General features: G+C 37.9%; 1 protein-coding gene and 2 long non-coding RNA genes across 4 annotated transcripts in view; 1 reads left to right on the forward strand and 2 right to left on the reverse strand.

Moving 5' to 3' along the window:
• Nucleotides 1-21215, forward strand: part of LOC6045914 (prolactin-releasing peptide receptor) — a 194775-nt gene that overhangs the window by 35384 nt on the left and 138176 nt on the right. The window lies entirely within an intron of this gene.
• Nucleotides 9498-9935, reverse strand: LOC119767011. Its single transcript, XR_005277265.1, has 3 exons — nucleotides 9876-9935; nucleotides 9734-9801; nucleotides 9498-9668 (listed from the first exon to the last, which is right to left on the reverse strand). It is a non-coding gene; the product is annotated as an uncharacterized LOC119767011 (long non-coding RNA).
• Nucleotides 12468-12905, reverse strand: LOC119767012. Its single transcript, XR_005277266.1, has 3 exons — nucleotides 12846-12905; nucleotides 12704-12771; nucleotides 12468-12638 (listed from the first exon to the last, which is right to left on the reverse strand). It is a non-coding gene; the product is annotated as an uncharacterized LOC119767012 (long non-coding RNA).

Below are 21215 nucleotides of genomic sequence, written 5' to 3' on the forward strand. Positions count from 1 at the left end.
TCTTTCAATTACCTAACCAACAATCTGTCGGATGATGGATCCGGACATCGTTTACATACATTTAAGTGAGATCCGGCTTCAAAAAAGTACATAAATATCACTTAAGTGGTCATAACTCGAGACAGGGTTGCCAGATCTTCAATGTTGTGGACTCGTTGGAAAGGTCTTTCAATTACCTAACCAACGATGGGTCGGATGATGGATCCGGACATCGTTTACATACATTTAAGTGAGATCCGGCTTCAAAAAAGTACATAAATATCACTTAAGTGGTCATAACTCGAGACAGTGTTGCCAGATCTTCAATGTTGTGGACTCGTTGGAAAGGTCTTTCAATTTCCTAACCAACGATGGGTTGGATGATGGATCCAGACATCGTTTACATACATTTAAGTGAGATCCGGCTTAAAAAAATGTACATAAATATCACTTAAGTGGTCATAACTCGAGACAGTGTTGCCAGATCTTCAATGTTGTGGACCCGTTGGATAGGTCTTTCAATTACCTAACCAACGATGGGTCGGATGATGGATCCGGACATCGTTTACATACATTTAAGTGAGATCCGGTTTCAAAAAAGTACATAAATATCACTTAAGTGGTCATAACTCGAGACAGGGTTGCCAGATCTTCAATGTTGTGGACTCGTTGGAAAGGTCTTTCAATTACCTAACCAATGATGGGTTGGATGATGGATCCGGACATCGTTTACATACATTTAAGTGAGATCCGGTTTCAAAAAAGTACATAAATATCACTTAAGTGGTCATAACTCGAGACAGGGTTGCCAGATCTTCAATGTTGTGGACTCGTTGGAAAGGTCTTTCAATTTCCTAACCAACGATGGGTTGGATGATGGATCCGGACATCGTTTACATACATTTAAGTGAGATCCGGCTTCAAAAAAGTACATAAATATAACTTAAGTGGTCATAACTCAAGACAGGGTTGCCAGATCTTCAATGTTGTAGTTTCGTTGGAAAGGTCTTTCAATTACCTAACCAACGATGGGTTGGATGATGGATCCGGACATCGTGTACATACATTTAAGTGAGATCCGGCTTCAAAAAAGTACATAAATATCACTTAAGTGGTCATAACTCGAGACAGGGTTGCCAGATCTTCAATGTTGTGGACTCGTTGGAAAGGTCTTTCAATTACCTAACCAACGATGGGTTGGATGATGGATCCGGACATCGTTTACATGCATTTAAGTGAGATCCGGCTTCAAAAAAGTACATAAATATCATTTAAGTGGTCATAACTCGAGACAGGGTTGCCAGATCTTCAATGTTGTGGACTCGTTGGAAAGGTCTTTCAATTACCTAACCAACGATGGGTCGGATGATGGATCCGGACATCGTCTACATGCATTAAAATGAGATCCGGATATATGTGAAAACACATTTTTATACATAACTTTTGAACTAGTTATCGAAACTTCAAACAATTCAATAGCGATGTATGGGACCCTAAACCAAGTCGATTGCAACTGGTTTGATCAAAATCGGTTATGCCAGTGCTGAGAAAACTCAGTGAGAATTTCAGTCACATACATACATACATACACACACACATACACACACATACACACACATACACACACACACAGACATTTGTTCAGTTTTCGATTCTGAGTCGATATGTATACATGAAGGTGGGTTTTGAGCTTTTAATAAAAAGTTCATTTTTAGAGCAGGATTATAGCCTTACCTCAGTGAGGAAGGCAAAACACAAAAATATTTTTATCTTTTTTGCCTTCCTCACTGAGGTAAGGCTATAATTCTGCTCTAAAAATGAACTTTTTATTAAAAGCTCGTAGACCCACCTTCATGTATACAAATCGACTCAGAATCGAAAACTGAACAAATGTCTGTGTGTGTGTGTGTATGTGTGTGTGTGTGTATGTGTGTGTGTGTGTATGTATGTATGTGTTCAAAAATCTTGCCAAGTTTTCTCAACACTGGCTGAACCGATTTTGATCGAACCAGTTGCAATCGACTTGGTTTAGGGTCCCATACATCGCTATTGAATTGTTTGAAGTTTCGATAAGTAGTTCAAAAGTTATGTATAAAAATGTGTTTTCACATATATCCGGATCTCAATTATATGCATGTAAACGATGTCCGGATCCATCATCCAACCCATCGTTGGTTAGGTAATCAAAAGACCTTTCCAACGAGTCCACAACATTGAAGATCTGGCAACCCTGTCTCGAGTTATGACCACTTAAGTGATATTTATGTACTTTTTTGAAGCCGGATCTCACTTAAATGTATGTAAACGATGTCCGGAACCATCATCCGACCTCTCGTTGGATAGGTAATCTAGAGACCTTTCCAACGAGTCCAAAACATCGAGGATCTGGCAACCCTGTCTCGAGTTATGACCACTTAAGTGATATTTATGTACTTTTTTGAAGCCGGATCTCACTTAACTGCATGTAAATGATGTCCGGATCCATCATCCGACCCATCATTGGTTAGGTAATCAAGAGACCTTTCCAACGAGTCCACATAATTGAAGATCTGGCAACCCTGTCTCGAGTTATTACCACTTAAGTGATATTTATGTACTTTTTTGAAGCCGGATTTCACTTAAATGCATGTAAACGATGTCCGGATCCATCATCCAACCCATCATTGGTTAGGTAATCAAGAGACCTTTCCAACGAGTCCACAACGTTGAAGATCTGGCAACCCTGCCTCGAGTTATGACCACTTAAGTGATATTAATGTACTTTTTCGAAGCCGGATCTCACTTAAATGTATGTAAACGATGTCCGGAACGATTACCCGACACATTGTTGGTTAGGTAATCAAGCGACCTTTCCAACGAGTCCACATAATTGAAGATCTGGCAACCCTGTCTCGAGTTATAACCACTTAAGTGATATTTATGTACTTTTTTGAAGCCGGATCTCACTTAAATGTATGTAAACGATGTCCGGATCCATCATCCGACCCATCGTTGGTTAAGTAATCAAGAGACCTTTCCAACGAGTCTACATAATTGAAGATCTGGCAACCCTGTCTCGAGTTATGACCACTTAAGTGATATTTATGTACTTTTTTGAAGCCGGATTTCACTTAAATGTATGTAAACGATGTCCGGAACCATTATCCGACATATTTTTGGTTAGGTAATCAAGAGACTTTTCCAATGAGTCCACAACGTTGAAGATCTGGCAACCCTGCCTCGAGTTATGACCACTTAAGTGATATTTATGTGCTTTTTTGAAGCCGGATCTCACTTAAATGTATGTAAACGATGTCCGGAACCATTACCCGACACATTGTTGGTTAGGTAATCAAGAGACCTTTCCAACGATTCCACATCATTGAAGATCTGGCAACCCTGTCTCGAGTTATAACCACTTAAGTGATATTTATGTACTTTTTTGAAGCCGGATCTCACTTAAATGTATCTAAACGATGTCCGGAACCATTATCCGACACATTGTTGGTTAGGTAATCAAGAGACCTTTCCAACGCGTCCACAATATTGAAGATCTGGCAACCCTGTCTCGAATTATAACCACTTAAGTGATATTTATGTACTTTTTTGAAGCCGGATCTCACTTTAATGCATGTAAACGATGTCCGGATCAATGATCCGACCCATTATTTGTTAGGTAATCAAGAGACCTTTCCAACGAGTCCACATAATTGAAGATCTGGCAACCCTGCCACGAGTTATGACCACTTAAGTGATATTTATGTACTTTTTTAAAGCCGGATCTCACTTAAATGTATGTAAACGATGTTTGGATCCATCATCCGACCCATCGTTGGTTAGGTAATCTAGAGACCTTTCCAACGAGTCTACATAATTGAAGATCTGGCAACCCTGCCTCGAGTTATGACTACTTTAGTGATATTTATGTACTTTTTTGAAGCCGGATCTCACTTAAATGCATGTAAACGATGTCCGGATCCACCATCCGACCAATCATTGGTAAGGAAATCGAAAGACCTTTCCAACGAGTCCACAACGTTGAAGATTTGGCAAACCTGCCTCGAGTTATGACCACTTTAGTGATATTTATGTACTTTTTGAAGCCGGATCTCACTTAAATGTATGTAAACGATGTCCGGAACCATTATCCGACACATTGTTGGTTAAGTAATCAAGAGACCTTTCCAACGAGTCCACATAATTGAAAATCTGGCAACCCTGTCTCGAGTTATAACCACTTAAGTGATATTTATGTACTTTTTTGAAACCGGATCTCACTTAAATGTATGTAAACGATGTCCGGATCCATCATCCGACCCATCGTTGGTTAAGTAATCAAGAGACCTTTCCAACAAGTCCACAACATCGAATATCTGGCAACCCTGTCTCGAGTTATGACCACTTAAGTGATATTTATGTACTTTTTTGAAGCCGGATCTCACTTAAATGCATGTAAACGATGTCTGAATCCATCATCCGACCCATCATTGGTTAGGTAATCAAGAAACCTTTCCAACGAGTTCACATAATTGAAGATCTGGCAACCCTGCCTCGAGTTATGACCACTTAAGTGATATTTATGTACTTTTTTGAAGCCGGATCTCACTTAAATGCATGTAAACGATGTCCGGGTCCATCATCCGACCCATCGTTGGTTAGGTAATCTAGAGACCTTTCCAACGAGTCCATATAATTGAAGATCTGGCAACCCTGTCTCGAGTTATGACAACTTAAGTTATATCTGTGTACTTATTTTTCTGGGCCTAAAAAAAATAGCTGAAATATGTGTCCAAACCACTCATATTACCCATTGTTGTTAAAAAGTGAGGAAGGCATCAACCACATAGGTGGATTAAATTAGTTTTTAAAATAAACTTTTTGAAAATCTAGCTTCGTCATGCACACCGAGTCGGTTTAACCAAAATTTCGAGCCGATTTGGTCAAGACAATGTTGAGATATCGTGGCACCCGTTTAATGAAACTGCTCACTTGAAATTGCTATATCTCGGCAACGATGCAAACAAATATCTTCAAATTTGTTTTGACAGTAGGTGAATATGTATATTTTAATGCCATAAAAAAAGAATTAAAAATAAGTTGATGTGTGTGCTGATACTAACCTCTGACTTATTTGCCGATATACATGCATATAACCCCTTAACAACCTTGGTGTATTCCACTTTTGGGGCAATGACTGTCAATGATGGTTCTGAATTCAGGGTCCAGAGATAGTATATTGAAATGTAAAAATATTCACTACATGTAAAATGCTTCTACAAAAAACACATTAAGATTTGAATGTTTTTCTGAAAAAAACATGGCTGCCGAATTATGCCTTCCAGACTTAATTGGACATGGTAAATTTTGAATACTTTATCAGGATTTGTTATCACTAATGAACACTTTTGGAAATTCTTAAAAAAAAAAAACAGTATGTATTGAATTTAATACCCTTTTTAAGTCAAAAAGATCATAAAATTTCACAATTGTTTTATTTTTTGCAATTTAAATTGAACGATTAGAACTAAGATATTGGTTATAGAAAATAAAAGGCTTTTTGGATGAGACTTAAAAAACTTAATTTTTTTAACCAAAAGTCCGACTTTGTTTTTTTAGGCAGTTTCAATGGAAATTTTCTGAACTTTTTGAAAAAAATGTATTTAAGAATGGACATTTATGAAAATTGAGATAAAAAATCAGGAATTTTACAGTTAAAATTAAACTTTCGGTGGCTGTATCTTGAAAACGGTGCATTTCATCACAAAATCTGTAAAGAACTTTTCGATTGAAAATATTATTATCAAATCGATCAGAACATTCTTTCAAAAGTTACGGATTTTTGAATATTTACGTACTATTTTTGTATGAGCAGCTGCCAAAATTGTATGGAGACTTGTATGGGTGAATGACACACAATGGCAGTTTTTTGGTCATATGTAACATTGATTCATTTACAAAAATATAAATGATGAATTTTCTGCTCAATAAGCCCACTACGTCAAAGGGAAGTGGGGTAAATCGGACCTTGAAGTTTGAGGTCCAAAAACATAAAAAATCTTTAAATTGCACACATATTCTTAAAATTTCTCTAAAATTTTCTCTCTTAGCTGCATTTAAAATGTCTTTTAAAGCCCTTCAAAATGTGCCATAAATATCCGGGATTGGTTTGACTTTTTCTCATTGCTATTGCAAATTACTGTTAAAAATGGCTTTTTCTTAACCTTAATATCTTTTTGCAACAGCCTCCAACACCCATACTCTCTTAGGTAAAAAGTTAGGAAATTTCATGAACTCTAAGCCCCCTGAATTATCTTTTTGTCCAATCGCAGTTTTCTCATAGTTTTATGATTTTTCTATAAGAAATCATTTTACAACGTTAACTTTTGTCAATCAAAACATGATGACGAAATTCTGTTTCGATCATTTGAAGCAATTCTGAAAATCCGACCTTTTTCCCTGAAATAAAACAAGGCATGAAAGCATTATCTTTTTCCCGAGAACAAAACTTAGGCTCCTTGTTCTAGTTAGTTTTTTTTCGAAAAATATCCCATTTGTAAAAATCGAAAAAAGGCAAAAAAAAACTCTGTCCCTTTTCGCACATTTTGCAATTAAAACTTTTTCCCCTCTCCAAAACGGGGCAGTTTAGTGAATCCGAGAATAAATTATTATTGCATCCCTTCTGAGAAAGAAGCAATTCACAAAACTTTTTTCGCTCCAGCAAAATACACCTGAAGAGAGAAAAAAAATCCCCCAATCTGAATCTGGGCGCCGAGATTTTCGCTGAAAGGAAACTCATTTAAATTGCGAATTGGTCGGACTTTTTTTCCGCTTCTTTCTCTTCAGCGTGCTCCCATTCACCAGAACGAAACGTAAATTTCATTCGCCTGGGTTGGCCTTTGCAAACACACGTGTGAATGAATTTGTTTGGTTCAACACCTTTTGGGTGGAATTTCCCCTTCTCCCCCTTTAATTTCATGCTCGTTTGGGAAAAGGTGAAAATGTGCGGGCTGGGACCTAATTTTCCCACTGAGCGAGCTTTTCTTTGCGACGACGACGACGACGACGAAAACTAACAGGGGGTGAAAATCTCACTCAAATTTAATTCATTTGGAAGTTAAGCACTGCTTGGAGCACCAGTTTTTTTTCCCGTCGATTAATGTGAAAACGAACGGAAAAACTACTTGGAATTTAATTTTCCAATGGGAGCCGCGTGGATGGAAAATTCTAGCTCCGGAAAAACTGCACAATTTAGCAGCGAACAAAGATAAACAATTTGTGTAATTTGCGCAACCCGCGGGAAAAAGTTTTCCTATCGCCATGGAAAACCGACGATTTGAGCCACGAGTGAAAAAGTGCGACAAATGAACGTGGGAAATTGTGCAGTTTCTGAGAGCAGAGATGCTGTGCCAGCTGGCTGTTGTTGATGTTAGGGGATTGTTGACGTTCGGGCCCGAGTGTTTACCCCGGAAACGCGAAGTTTTAATGAGTTAACCGTTGTTAAAGTACCGTGCGATTGTGAGGGAAATTGTGCAGAATTGGGGGGATTTAGGAAAAAATCGTTTTTTATTTGTCAGGCACATCTTTTTTTTAAATCCCTTTGAAAAATATTTGAAATCATGTAATGTTTTTCCTTTACCGACATTTTAAGTCACTTTCCCGCTTTAATTTGCCAGTTTCATGTGGTATTAACCTTAATTGAAATAAAGGGAAATATTGCAACATTTGAGCAAAAATAAAACCTTTGGTGTACTTTATCAAAATTTCTGTATTGTTCTTTATGCTAACAAATCTGACATTACATCTTAAAATTGAGTGAATTGTAGTTGTGAATCATTATATTTTTGCATTCCCCACCTAAATGAAAAAAAGCTTTAAAATTACTCGAAAATTGAACTTCGTTATATGACCTCGTACAACCACCTTTACGTATACATATCGACCCAGAATCAAATTCTGAGCAAATGTCTGTGTGTGTGATGGGATGTTGATCAAACATTGTCGAAAAATCAAAAAAAAAAAAATATATCGGCACTGACTGAACCGATTTTGCCCGTTTTGAGCTCTTTCTAGGAATTCCATAAGGAGCAGTTCTCTCAGATTTCGGTCCTTCGATATTTTTTTGTATTTTTCAATCCGACTGAAACTTTTTTGATGCCTTCGGTATGCCCAAAGAAGCCATTTTGCATCATTAGTTTGTCCATATAATTTCCCATACAAATTTGGCAGCTGTTCATACAAAAATGATGCATGAAAATTCAAAAATCTGTATCTTTTGAAGGATTTTTTTGATCGATTTGGTGTCTTCGGCAAAGTTGTAGGTATGGATACGGACTACACTGGAAAAAAATGTTACACGGTAATTTTTTTTGGTGATTTTTTATTTGACTTTTTGTCACTAAAACTTGATTTGCAAAAAACACTATTTTTTTATATGTTTTAGGGGACATCAAATGCCAACTTTTCAGAAATTTCCAGGTTGTGCAAAAAATCTTTGACCGAGTTATGATTTTTTAAATCAATACTGATTTATTCAAAAAATCGAAATATTGATCGCAAAAATTTATCAGTTTCATTTTTCGATGCAAAATCAAATTTGCAATCAAAAAGAACTCTAGTGAAATTTTGATTAAGTGCACCGTTTTCAAGTTAAGGCCATTTTTAGATAACTTTTTAAAAATAGTCGCAGTTTTTCATTTTTAAAAATTAGTGCACATGTTTGCCCACTTTTGAAAACAAATATTTTTGAAAGGTTGAGAAAATTTTCTATATTTTGCATTTTTGAACTTTGTTGATACGACCCTTAGTTGCTAAGATATTGCCATGCAAGTGTTTAAAAACAGGAAAATTGATGGTTTCACCATTTTCTAATGTCGATATCTCAACAACTAATGGTCCTATTTACAATGTTAAAATATGAAACATTCGTAAAATTGTCCGATCTTTTCGAAAAAAATATCTTCAATATTTTTAAACCAAGACTAACACTTTGGAAGGGCGTAATATGAAATATTTGGTCCTTTTGAAGTGTTAGTCTTGCCTTTCAAAAATATTTTTTTCAAAAGTGGGCAAACATGTGCACTTATTTTAAAAAATGAAAAAAAAATTGAAAAAAGTTAGCTAAAATGGCTATAACTTGAAAACGGTGCACTTTATCAAAATTTCACTGGAGTGATTTTTGATCGCAAATTTGATTTTACATCGAAAAATGGAGTTGAAATTTTTTTGCGACCAATATTTGATTTTTTTTAAGAGGCAGTATTTGTAGATTCTGCTCGGTTTGTTCTAGAGGTCGTATCGAGGTGCTCCGATTTGGATGAAACTTTCAGCGTTTGTTTGTCTTTGCATGAGATGAACTCATGCCAAATATGAGCCCTCTACGACAAAGGGAAGTGGGGTAAAACGGGCATTGAAGTTTGAGGTCCAAAACACATGAAAAATCTTAAAATTGCTCGCATTTCTGTAAAACTTCATCATTTCCAACTCTCTAAGATGCATTCAAATTGTTCGGATGGATTAACCAGCGTTTTGTAGTAGCCGACGTTTTGTTGTTCAGCAACTCAAACTGTAAATATTTGTTTATTTTAGTTTAAATTTACACACCTTTCCTTTAACCACTCACAAGAATTGGTTTCCTCCTTCACTACTCTTCTGGCACTGAGTTCCTTTACTTTGGTTCAATCATGGAACAGTTACCCTATGTGTAGGCGTTTCTGTGAGGTTGTTTTATAAAGGTAAGTTTCTTTTTCTAGGTTTTTAGCTATTTCTAGGTACTCACGAATCTTCGTACTTGGAGTCTTCGAGCAGGTAAGTTTCCGCAGGTTTTACAGGTGAGAATTTGTTGCGCTACAGGTAATTTTATAACGGTAAATATTGCGCGAGAAACAGAACAAAATATTTCTCTTTTGCCTTCTACTTACAAATCGCCACCAGTTTTCCTACATTCGAACCGCCCGTCTACAAATATCGCACAAAATCCCTCACAAACTTGATCTTTTCTCCTCATTACAAAATGCACATTCACTTTCAATGTTTACGTTTTGATTTTGCTTCATTTTCTTCTTTTGTCGCATCCGCTCGATTCGGACTGTGACAGTTCACGCGACCGGGGGATTGGCTACTGGTTCCCGTAGTTGATGTTGCACGGCGTGTCGCTACACCCCAGCCCGTAACATCCGGCGTTTGTGTTGAAAATCCGGATTTTACCAGAGAAATGACGCGGCAACATCGACTCTCCTCGCTTATCTCCAAAGACTGCTCCTCGTTCACATCGGCGCGGTTCCCGGTTTGTTTGGGTTTTCGTGTGGCCTTCTTCGTTTTCTTCGGTTTCCCTAGAATTAGTTGCGCTTCATCCATATCAGCTGAGCTAACTTGATGTGTGGCTGAGTCTGTAAGCCCATACACTGACCACCCGAGCTTGCAAAGGACGGCGACCGGCTCTCGATCGGCACCTGCCTTAACTTCAGCAGCTGCAAATGTGTGGATGTTGTTGAGTCCGATGAGCAACCTTGGCTGCCCATCGTAGGACGCGATTGGCAGATTCCGTAAGTGGTTGTATTTTCCGGCAAGCTCATCGAAGTCTACTTTTTGTCGAGGCAGCATCAACTTTTCTACTGTACGCACTGCGTGCAGTTCCAGCGAACCGTCTGCTTCTTCTACGCCCGATACCGAAAGGTTCAATCTCCGGGACTGCCGCTCCTCGCGTTGGTGACCAGCTGTCCATCTGATCGTCAGCTGCTCAGGAATGCCGTCGAGCTTAAGTTGATCAGCCAGCTTTTTTTCGATCAGAGAGACTGAAGAGCCTTCATCGAGAAATGCTAACACAGTATGCGATCGTCCAGCGCAATGGATCTGAACCGGCATCATGCGGAACATCACGTCAGTGCCAGAGCAAATGTGTGCGTTTACCCCCACAACTGTTTCCACCGGATGCATGAGCGGGTGGTGGGGCTCCCTGCAGTCGCCGACGCTACAGCGAAACTTGAACCAACATTGGCCACCATGATCGTTTAGAAACCTGTTGCACAGTCGTTCTTCAGACACCAGCTGCAGACGTTCAGCGTACTTCAGTTTCTTAAAGTTTCCGCAATCACGCAGGCGATGCTCCGTGCTGTGACACATCTTGCAAGGCGCCAACCTCCTTTGGTCTCCAGGACCAGCTTCTGGTTCTTCTTCTTCGCGATGATAGTATCTTGTTTCGGTACTTTTTTCCTCTTCCCTCGATAACTGCCCACACGACAAGAAGTCGAGTGTGACGTTCGCTTCACAGGCTTCTTCAACTATTTCCGTGATGAAATCAGTGAACGTCCTTAAGGTCACCGTTTTGTGCGATTTTTTGAAACGGACCCACTGACGTTTCTCGGGATCTGGTAGCTTTTCAACCAGATCTTGAATCAACAATGGATTGATCAGATGTTGATTGAGACCAGCCGCTTCGATGTGCTCACACATCTGCTCGACAACATTTCCGAACGGGATGAAAGTGGACAGCTTGTCGGACCTAGGTGGCTGCAGATTCCGTACCTTGGCCAAGTGAGCCTGCAGCAGTTGTTCCGGGCGTCTAAACAGCATGCGCAGCTTTGCAACTGCTTTAGGGACAGTCTTCGGGAGAACCAGTTGACCGCTCACCATTTCGAGGGCGTGTCCCGTCAGACAGTCCTGAAGCCTCACAAGATTTTCAACGTCGGAGTACCCGCAAGCAGCATTGGACGCTTGGAATGCTCCGTAGAACAGAGGCCACTCCTCTGGTTTACCCGAGAACGATGGAAGCTTTTGTGTAAGCCCGTTTCGCGCTGCCAGCTGTGCCTTAGTTGGACCGGAATTCTGCTGCCCCAGCCCGTGTTTGTTCCTGTTGGTTTTATCTCGATTCTCCTGCCCATCGCCATCGCTAGTACTGCCGTTTTCATCTGAATCTTTTGCTGGTCCCTGTGTCTTCCCTGATCCGGTAGCGGTTTTCAGGTTTTGTATCTTCCGATCCAGGTCCGCCATCTTTTCGTCGAACGACTTTATTCTGGCTTCCTTGCGGCCCAGTTCTTGCAATTTGGCCTGCAGCATACGTTCCAGCAAGGCAGCTTCTTCTTCCTCCTCTTCAGCGCGCATCTTCTCTTCCTCTTCTAGCTTCTTCACCTCCAGTGCGCGCAGCATCTTCCTCTCCTTCTGTTTCAGCAGCAACTCGATTTTCTGGGCATCTTCCAGGTTCTTTATTTTCTCCGCCAATGCCAGCAACTTCTCTTCTTCGATCAGGCTGGCAATCTGGCAAATTTGCTCCTTGCAGAACCATTTTCCAACTTGGGTTGCAGCCTCGCCTTCCACGCACTGGATGTGGAACCGGTGATTGCAGTTTCCGCAGCTGACAGTCTGTTCGCCAGCGGCAATCTTCACCTTGCAGGTTCCACATGAAGCTAGCGCCGTCTCCAGAGCTTCATCGTCCGTGCCAGACATTTTGTGACACCGTGTGTCAATTCTTTTTGAGATTGTTCGGATGGATTAACCAGCGTTTTGTAGTAGCCGACGTTTTGTTGTTCAGCAACTCAAACTGTAAATATTTGTTTATTTTAGTTTAAATTTACACACCTTTCCTTTAACCACTCACAAGAATTGGTTTCCTCCTTCACTACTCTTCTGGCACTGAGTTCCTTTACTTTGGTTCAATCATGGAACAGTTACCCTATGTGTAGGCGTTTCTGTGAGGTTGTTTTATAAAGGTAAGTTTCTTTTTCTAGGTTTTTAGCTATTTCTAGGTACTCACGAATCTTCGTACTTGGAGTCTTCGAGCAGGTAAGTTTCCGCAGGTTTTACAGGTGAGAATTTGTTGCGCTACAGGTAATTTTATAACGGTAAATATTGCGCGAGAAACAGAACAAAATATTTCTCTTTTGCCTTCTACTTACAAATCGCCACCAGTTTTCCTACATTCGAACCGCCCGTCTACAAATATCGCACAAAATCCCTCACAAACTTGATCTTTTCTCCTCATTACAAAATGCACATTCACTTTCAATGTTTACGTTTTGATTTTGCTTCATTTTCTTCTTTTGTCGCATCCGCTCGATTCGGACTGTGACAGTTCACGCGACCGGGGGATTGGCTACTGGTTCCCGTAGTTGATGTTGCACGGCGTGTCGCAACACAAATGGTCGTTTGAAGCCCTTCAAAATGTGCTATAGACATCTAGGATTGTTTTAACTTTTTCTCATAGCTTTTGCAAATTACTGTTAAAAATGGATTTTTTTAAAACCTTAATATCTTTTTGCAACAGCCTCCAACACCCATACTCCCATAGGTCAAAAGATAGGTAATTTCATGGACTATAAGCTTACGGTATTAACTTTTTGGCCAATCGCAGTTTTTCTCATAGTTTTGCGATTTTTCTAGAACAAACATTTTACAACGTTAGTTTTTGCCCTGTAGGCCAAGAAGACGGCACTTTTTGGTCTCAATTTTGTCATATTCGGAATCCTCGGTCAATTTCACGTAAGTTAGAAGTATTGGAGTTGTAATTTTGATTTAAAAAATAATGAAATAAAACATTTTTGAAAAAAGAAATAGATCTTATTTACCCTATGATCAATACGTCAAATGCTGTATCAAGTAGGCGAAAACTTGTTTACCCCTAATCCGACAAAATTCTAAATAATATTTTAATTAATTCTCAATGGCATTTTTCCAATCAAATTCAAAATTCCAACACCTCAATCTAATGTAAAATTTTCTGAGGATTCCGAATATGTCAAAATTGAGACCAAAAAGTGCCGCTATGGAGGCCTACAGAGCAAAAACTAACGTTGTAAAATGTTTGTTCTAGAAAAATCGAAAAACTATGAGAAAAACTGCGATTGGCCAAAAAGTTAATACCGTAGGCTTATAGTCCATGAAATTCCCTAACTTTTGACCTATGGGAGTATGGGTGTTGGAGGCTGTTGCCAAAAGTTATTAAAGTTTTAAAAAAATCAATTTTTAACAGTAATTAGCAAAAGCTATGAGAAAAAGTAAAACCAATCCTGGATGTCTATAGCACATTTTGAAGGGCTTCAAAAGACCTTTCGAATGCATCTAAGAGAGTTGGAATTGATGAAGTTTTACGGAAATGCGAGCAATTTTAAGATTTTTCATGTGTTTTGGACCTCAAACTTCAATGCCCGTTTTACCCCACTTCCCTTTGTCGTAGAGGGCTCATATTTGGCATGAGTTCATCTCATGCATAGACAAACAAACGCTGAAAGTTTCATCCAAATCGGAGCACCTCGATACGACCTGTTTCACATCGGTGAAAAACTCGCTCTTAAATCAGTATTGATTAAAAAAATCATTACTCGGTCAAAGATTTTTTGCACAACCTGGAAATTTCTGAAAAGTTGGCATTTGATGTCCTCTAAAACATTTCAAAAATTAAAAAAAAATAAAAATAGTGTTTTTTTTGCAAATCAAGTTTTAGTGACAAACAGTCAAATGAAAAATCACCAAACAAAATTTTACCGCGTATCTTTTTTTTAGTGTAGTCCATATCCATACCTACAACATTACTGAAGACACCAAATCGATCAGAAAATTCCTTCAAAAGATACAGAATTTTGAATTTTCACATATCGTTTTTGTACGGACAGCTGCCAAATTTGTATGGAAAATTATATGGGGGTAATTCTCCGCCAACTCACACAGCAGTTGCCCCGACCCCTCTTCGATTTGCGCGAAACTTTGTCCTAAGGGGTAACTTTTGTCCCTGATCACGAATCCGAGGTCCGTTTTTTGATATCTCGTGACGGAGGGGCGGTACGACCCCTTCCATTTTTGAACATGCGAAAAAAGAGGTGTTTTTCAATAATTTGCAGCCTGTAACGGTGATGAGATAGAAATTTGGTGTCAAAGGGACTTTTATGTAAAATTAGACGCCCGATTTGATGGCGTACTCAGAATTCCGAAAAAACGTATTTTTCATCGAAAAAAACACTAAAAACGTTTTAAAAATTCTCCCATTTTCTGTTACTCGACTGTAAAAAATTTTGGAACATGTCATTTTATGGGAAATTTAATATACTTTTCGAATCTACATTGACCCAGAAGGGTCATTTTTTCATTTAGAACAAAATTTTTCATTTTAGAATTTCGTGTTTTTTCTAACTTCGCAGGGTTATTTTTTAGAGTGTAACAATGTTCTACAAAGTTGTAGAGCAGACAATTACAAAAATTTTGATATATAGACATAAGGGGTTTGTTTATAAACATCACGAGTTATCGCGATTTTACGAAAAAAAGTTTTGAAAAAGTTACTTTTTGCGTTTCTCTTTGTTTCGTCGTCCGTGTCTGTCGCGGGTGACCATGAACGGCCATGATCGATGACGACCAACTTTTTCAAAACTTTTTTTCGTAAAATCGCGATAACTCGTGATTTTTATAAGCAAACCCCTTATGTATATATATCAAAATTTTTGTAATTGTCTGCTCTACAACTTTGTAGAACATTGTTACACTCTAAAAATAACCCTGCAAAGTTAGAAAAACACGAAATTTTAAAATGAAAAATTTTGTTCTAAATGAAAAATGACCCTTCTGGGACAATGTAGATTCGAAAAGTACATTAAATTTCCCATAAAATGACATGTTCCAAAATTTTTACAGTCGAGTAACGGAAAATGGGAGGATTTTTAAAACTTTTTAGTGTTTTTCGATGAAAATACGTTTTTCGGAATTCTGAGTACGCCATCAAATCGGGCGTCTAATTTTACATAAAAGTCCCTTTGACACCAAATTTCTATCTCATCACCGTTTCAGGCTGCAAATTATTGAAAACACCTCTTTTTCGCATGTTCAAAATGGAAGGGGTCGTACCACCCCTCCGTCACGAGATATCAAAAAACGGACCTTGGATTCGTGATCAGGGACAAAAGTTACCCCTTAGGACAAAGTTTCACGCAAATCGAAGAGGGGTCGGGGCAACTTTTCTCGATTTCGTGTGAGTTGGTAGAGAATTACCCATGGACAAACTAATGATGCAAAATGGCTTCTTTGGGCATACCGAAGGCACCAAAAAAGTTTCAGTCGGATTAAAAAACACAAAATAAAATTCTAAAAAATGACCGATTTCGTAGAGAATTGCTTATAAATAAGACGAGTGCTGAAAAAATCAAATTTTGCAACGAGTTGCTTACAACACTTTTGCAGTTTCGAAAAACGGTTTTTGGATGTAATTTCATGTCGAACATCCAAGTGTTAAGTAAATTCACCTTTCATAACAAAAAAAAATATTGAAAAATGTTACTTTTTGATACTAGTGTTGAAAATTTTAATTTTTCAGCACCCGTCTAAGTATTGAAAGGTTTTAATTTTCCATTCTTCTATTGTTGGTAGAAAAAAGTTTTGTTTCTATAGAAGGACAGAAAAGTTGACAGGTTCACAGCAAAATTGCAAAAGAGGTGGATTAAGTAACTTTTTCTTTCAAAAAAGAACATTTCAATACCAATTTTGAATGCTGTAAAATTTGTACGGAAACTTTTATGAACGAATCAATAAAATGTGCCTACAAAGTTAAGGCAATTAAAAAATATTGATGCCCAAAATGATTATAAATTGCTCAAGTGGACTTTGGACTCTGATAACGATTTTTTTCTTGTTAAGTTATAAAAATGATCATGAATCAATGATTGTCACACGAAAAAAAAGAGTTCCGATAATCGTGAACAAGCGTTTATGAAAATGGGAACCACGAACAAAGTGTTCAAATTCGTTTTTGAAAAACGTACCATGAGACGTAAGCGCTTGTTCAAGATATTTCGAACTCATTTTTCTCCGTGCAATCACGAGGTTAATGACGTTATCAAAAAATTATATTCCTACAAACTTTAGTGTTTAGAATAACAAATCATTAATTTTTATTCGAATGTGTTTAGCGTTTGTTTGTAGTATTCCCTCAGTGCTTTCAACAAACTGGAATTTTTTAATTATTTTAATTGAATAAAATACCAACCCATCAGCTAGCGATTCTCAACTCATTACAATGGAAGAAAAATTAAACCGCTGGGAAATTAAATTACATTCCTGCCCCCACAACCTCCACTGGGCAACTCCTCAAACGGCACCATCCCACTTGGTCTTCATGTGTGCCCCCCAGCCGGTGTGGTGCTGGTCACGGTAATGAGATCCCGTCAAGTGGAAAAACTGCCGGCTGATGGGCATCAGGATGTGCACACACACACCCGTTTCGCATATGTTTAATTTTTCATCGCGCACCGTGATGATGTGCTTCACTTCTTCTATCAAGGGGAGGTAGGGTAAGAGGTCCTGTTTTGAACCACATTGGTGGAAATAAGTTCTTCAAATTTGAAAACAATTCAAGCACTTGTTGATAGTACAAATGTATGGAAAACATTGATAGAAACAGTGAGTTTTCTTTAGAATTTTAGTACAACTAAGTGGTGTACTAAACATTTTATATGATCAACCTTCGGTATGTATAGTATGACTGTGAACCTACTGAATTTGATGCGGTCAAACGTCTAGGTCCATGAAAGTGTGTTCGTAAGGAGTTGTTCAAAACAAGGAAAACCTACAATTTCCCACATGGCTTAACACTTCTCCTGTAGGTGGGATCAACAGCCGGGTCTTCCCTTGCGGTGTCGGTTGAGGAAAAGCTCCCGATTTTCCACAATTTCCACCAGGTGTGCAAGAAAACAGAACGTGTGTGTTTCACCCGAGTTGGTCGGTGGCGCCCGGTTTCTCAGTAACGCTTTAAAGCTATAACAAAAGTGTGTGTCATATGGGTTAGAAGTTTTCCTCAACCTTGCACCATTGCAGAGGGATTACAACGACGACGAGAACTCACAGGTGTTAAAGCCTGTTTGCCTCATATCGTCGAAGTTTTCGCTAGCTTGTCGCGTACTAACCGTGATAAAAAATGTAATATTCAAAAAACAAACCCCAGATGAGGCAAGCAATCACAACGCCAGCACTGTTTTGTAGGCTTGAAAAGGGGATTTTGCACACCGTGCGGGCGTTGAACGTGTGAAAACATCAGCCGGGGATCATTTCGGGCTTTTCACGTAGGATGTACGAACGTCATCTTGGCGGTGCCCACACGTGTGAAGGTGGGTGTGTCCCCGTGTTGTACGCCATTCTGTTGACGGAAAGAGTTTTCCAGCAAAGCGGTTCAGGGAGCGCCGGGAAAAGAGGTTGGTTCCATATAAAAAATACGAGTTATGTAAATGTGACAATTAGAGGGGGACGAGCGGGAATTCCCGGGAAAAAAATCCCGGGAAATCGACCATTTTTGGACCTCTCGATTCCCGTGAAATTTGGTCGAGAGTCCCGGGAAATTTTATACAAATAAAAATCGAAGCAAAATGTTATAAATTAATCATAAAAACATTTGAATAATTCGAAACGGTTTATAACATTGGCTGTTCACTTGTCGTACGTTCCAATAACTATAATTGAGAGAAGCCTAAAAAATGTGGATCCCAAAATTTACCTTAAAGCATACATCCCAGAAATGAAATATAAGGTGTTTTTATTTTATTTTTGTATAATTTATAAATTTTTCCTTCTCTTGCCAAATTCACTGTTAGAATATCCAATTACATCAAAATGAATTATAGTTCAAATCATAGTTGAAAGGAACTCAAAAACTCTATTAGGTTATATGAAATACGGAATTGTTAATTGATTATTTACTAATAAAATACATTGAATTGAATTGTATTATTAATTGATGTAGAGAAAACCCTTTTCAAAATTTTCAATTTTCATATCCTCTTTATAGCTATTTTATTGTTGATGTCAATAAGTCATTTTGTGTTTCACATTTTCCTCTATATTAGAATATATTTTGGAAGAAAAAACTCTTGCAATTTGTAAAGATTACCCCAATCTTTGTTAAGGTCCGAACATTCGGGTTTTCCTCATAATTGTAAATATTTTTTCAATGAATATTTTCAGTTGACCTTAAACAAGAAATGAATCATAAAATTGTTTTGAACAGTTATGTATCACATTGCGATACTGGGAAATTATATATTTGCTATTTTTTACTTCACAAAAATCTGATAACAAGTGCATGCAACAACTTTTGAAACATCACTGTGTGCGAATTAAGACTCGTAAACATTTTAAACTACAATTTTGTGTCCCAAAAAGCTCAAAAACGATCTTGTATTTGCAGATTAAGAAAAAAAATCTAATGGCTGAAATAGTTCCTTGAAGTAATCAGGCTACTTAAATTAACGTTTCTTTTAATAAGTATGAATTAATTGTAATTGAATTCATTGAAAAGACATAAATTTATGACTTTTCCTTTTTCAATTATTGGCACTATTGGCATAGTTAAAAAAACTCCCGGGTCCCGGGAATTCCCGGGAAATGGCCAAATTCAACTCTCGATTCCCGGGAAATTCAAAATCTAGAGAATCGTCACCCTCTAGTGACAATCGTTCCGAAATTAAGGCGGCTTTTTGAGGAACCTAGTCAATCTTTAAAGTATCTGAAAATCATACTTAAGGCTACCAATTTATCCTTGCCGTACGGATTTTCGACTCTCTCTGCGGATTATTCACAGGCCGATTTTTTTACGGATTTTTTTTTTCGAATAATCACTTTTTCAAATTGACTTGCTTTTTGATTTTTGAAATGCATCATTATATTTTATTTTCAGAATTTTGAGTTCGCCGTCAAATGTGGCGTCCAGTTTCACGCAAAAGTTATGACACAACATTTCTATGTCTTCACGGTTTCGCGCTACAAATCACTGAAATTGTCTTAGCAAAAATTCGAGAAAAATTAAAGCGATCGTTCCACCCCTTTGTGAAGAGATATCGGAAAATGAACCTCGTTATCAAGGACTAAAATTACCTCTTAAAGCAAAATTTCACGGATATCGAAGAGGGATCGGGTAACAGCTAGCTCACACACAGGCACACAGGCAGAGAATTATTTTTGATTTTTTTTTTCGATGTGTTGCATTGAAGGAATGGAAAAGTCACTTTTGAGCTAAAATAAGCTAGTGAAATTTCACGATTTCGCCGACAGCGTGAAATCCGTGAAATTTGGCTTTTTCCGCGATTTCCCGTGAAATTTTATGTGTGTGAGAAACTGTAACGATTTTTCTCAAAATGATTTATCAAACTCAAATAGGAATAAAAATAAACTTTTAAAATACTGTAGAATTAAGCGAGTGAATTCCCTGGTTTAATTACCAACATAGGCGTCATTTGATCCGTCTTGGGGTCCCAAAAGTCGCTATTAAAAATTATGCAGTTTAGTTAAGTACTTCAAAAGTTATGCTAAAAAACGATTTTAACAAAAGTCCGGAAGATTGTAAAAGGGTGGTTTTTGTAAGAAAACCCGTCATGTTATACATTTTCAGAAAGGTATTTAATAGACCTTTCGTCTAAGACATTGAAGATTTGACAAATCTATCAAAAATTATAAGCACTTAAGTGTTATTAATAGGGTAATTCTCTACCAACTCACACGAAATCGGGAAAAGTTGCCCCGACCCCTCTTCGATTTGCGTGAAACTTTGTCCTAAGGGGTAACTTTTGTCCCTGATCACGAATCCGAGGTCCGTTTTTTGATATCTCGTGACGGAGGGGCGGTACGACCCCTTCCATTTTTGAACATGCGAAAAAAGAGGTGTTTTTCAATAATTTGCAGCCTGAAACGGTGATGAGATAGAAATTTGGCATCAAAGGGACTTTTATGTAAAATTAGACGCCCGATTTGATGGCGTACTCAGAATTCCGAAAAAACGTATTTTTCATCGAAAAAAACAATAAAAAAGTTTTAAAAATTCTCCCATTTTCCGTTACTCGACTGTAAAAATTTTGGAACATGTCATTTTATGGGAAATTTAATGTACTTTTCGAATCTACATTGTCCCAGAAGGGTCATTTTTTCATTTAGAACAAAATTTTTCATTTTAAAATTTCGTGTTTTTTCTAACTTTGCAGGGTTATTTTTTAGAGTGTAACAATGTTCTACAAAGTTGTAGAGCAGACAATTACAAAAATTTTGATATATAGACATAAGGGGTTTGCTTAAAAACATCACAAGTTATCGCGATTTTACGAAAAAAAGTTTTGAAAAAGTTACTTTTTGCGTTTCTCTTTGTTTCGTCGTCCGTGTCTGTCGCGGGTGACCATGAACGGCCATGATCGATGACGACCAACTTTTTTAAAACTTTTTTTCGTAAAATCGTGATAACTTGTGATGTTTATAAGCAAACCCCTTATGTATATATATCAAAATTTTTGTAATTGTCTGCTCTACAACTT

Source organism: Culex quinquefasciatus, chromosome 2, assembly GCF_015732765.1.
Source record: "Culex quinquefasciatus strain JHB chromosome 2, VPISU_Cqui_1.0_pri_paternal, whole genome shotgun sequence".
Lineage (NCBI taxonomy): Eukaryota > Metazoa > Arthropoda > Insecta > Diptera > Culicidae > Culex > Culex quinquefasciatus.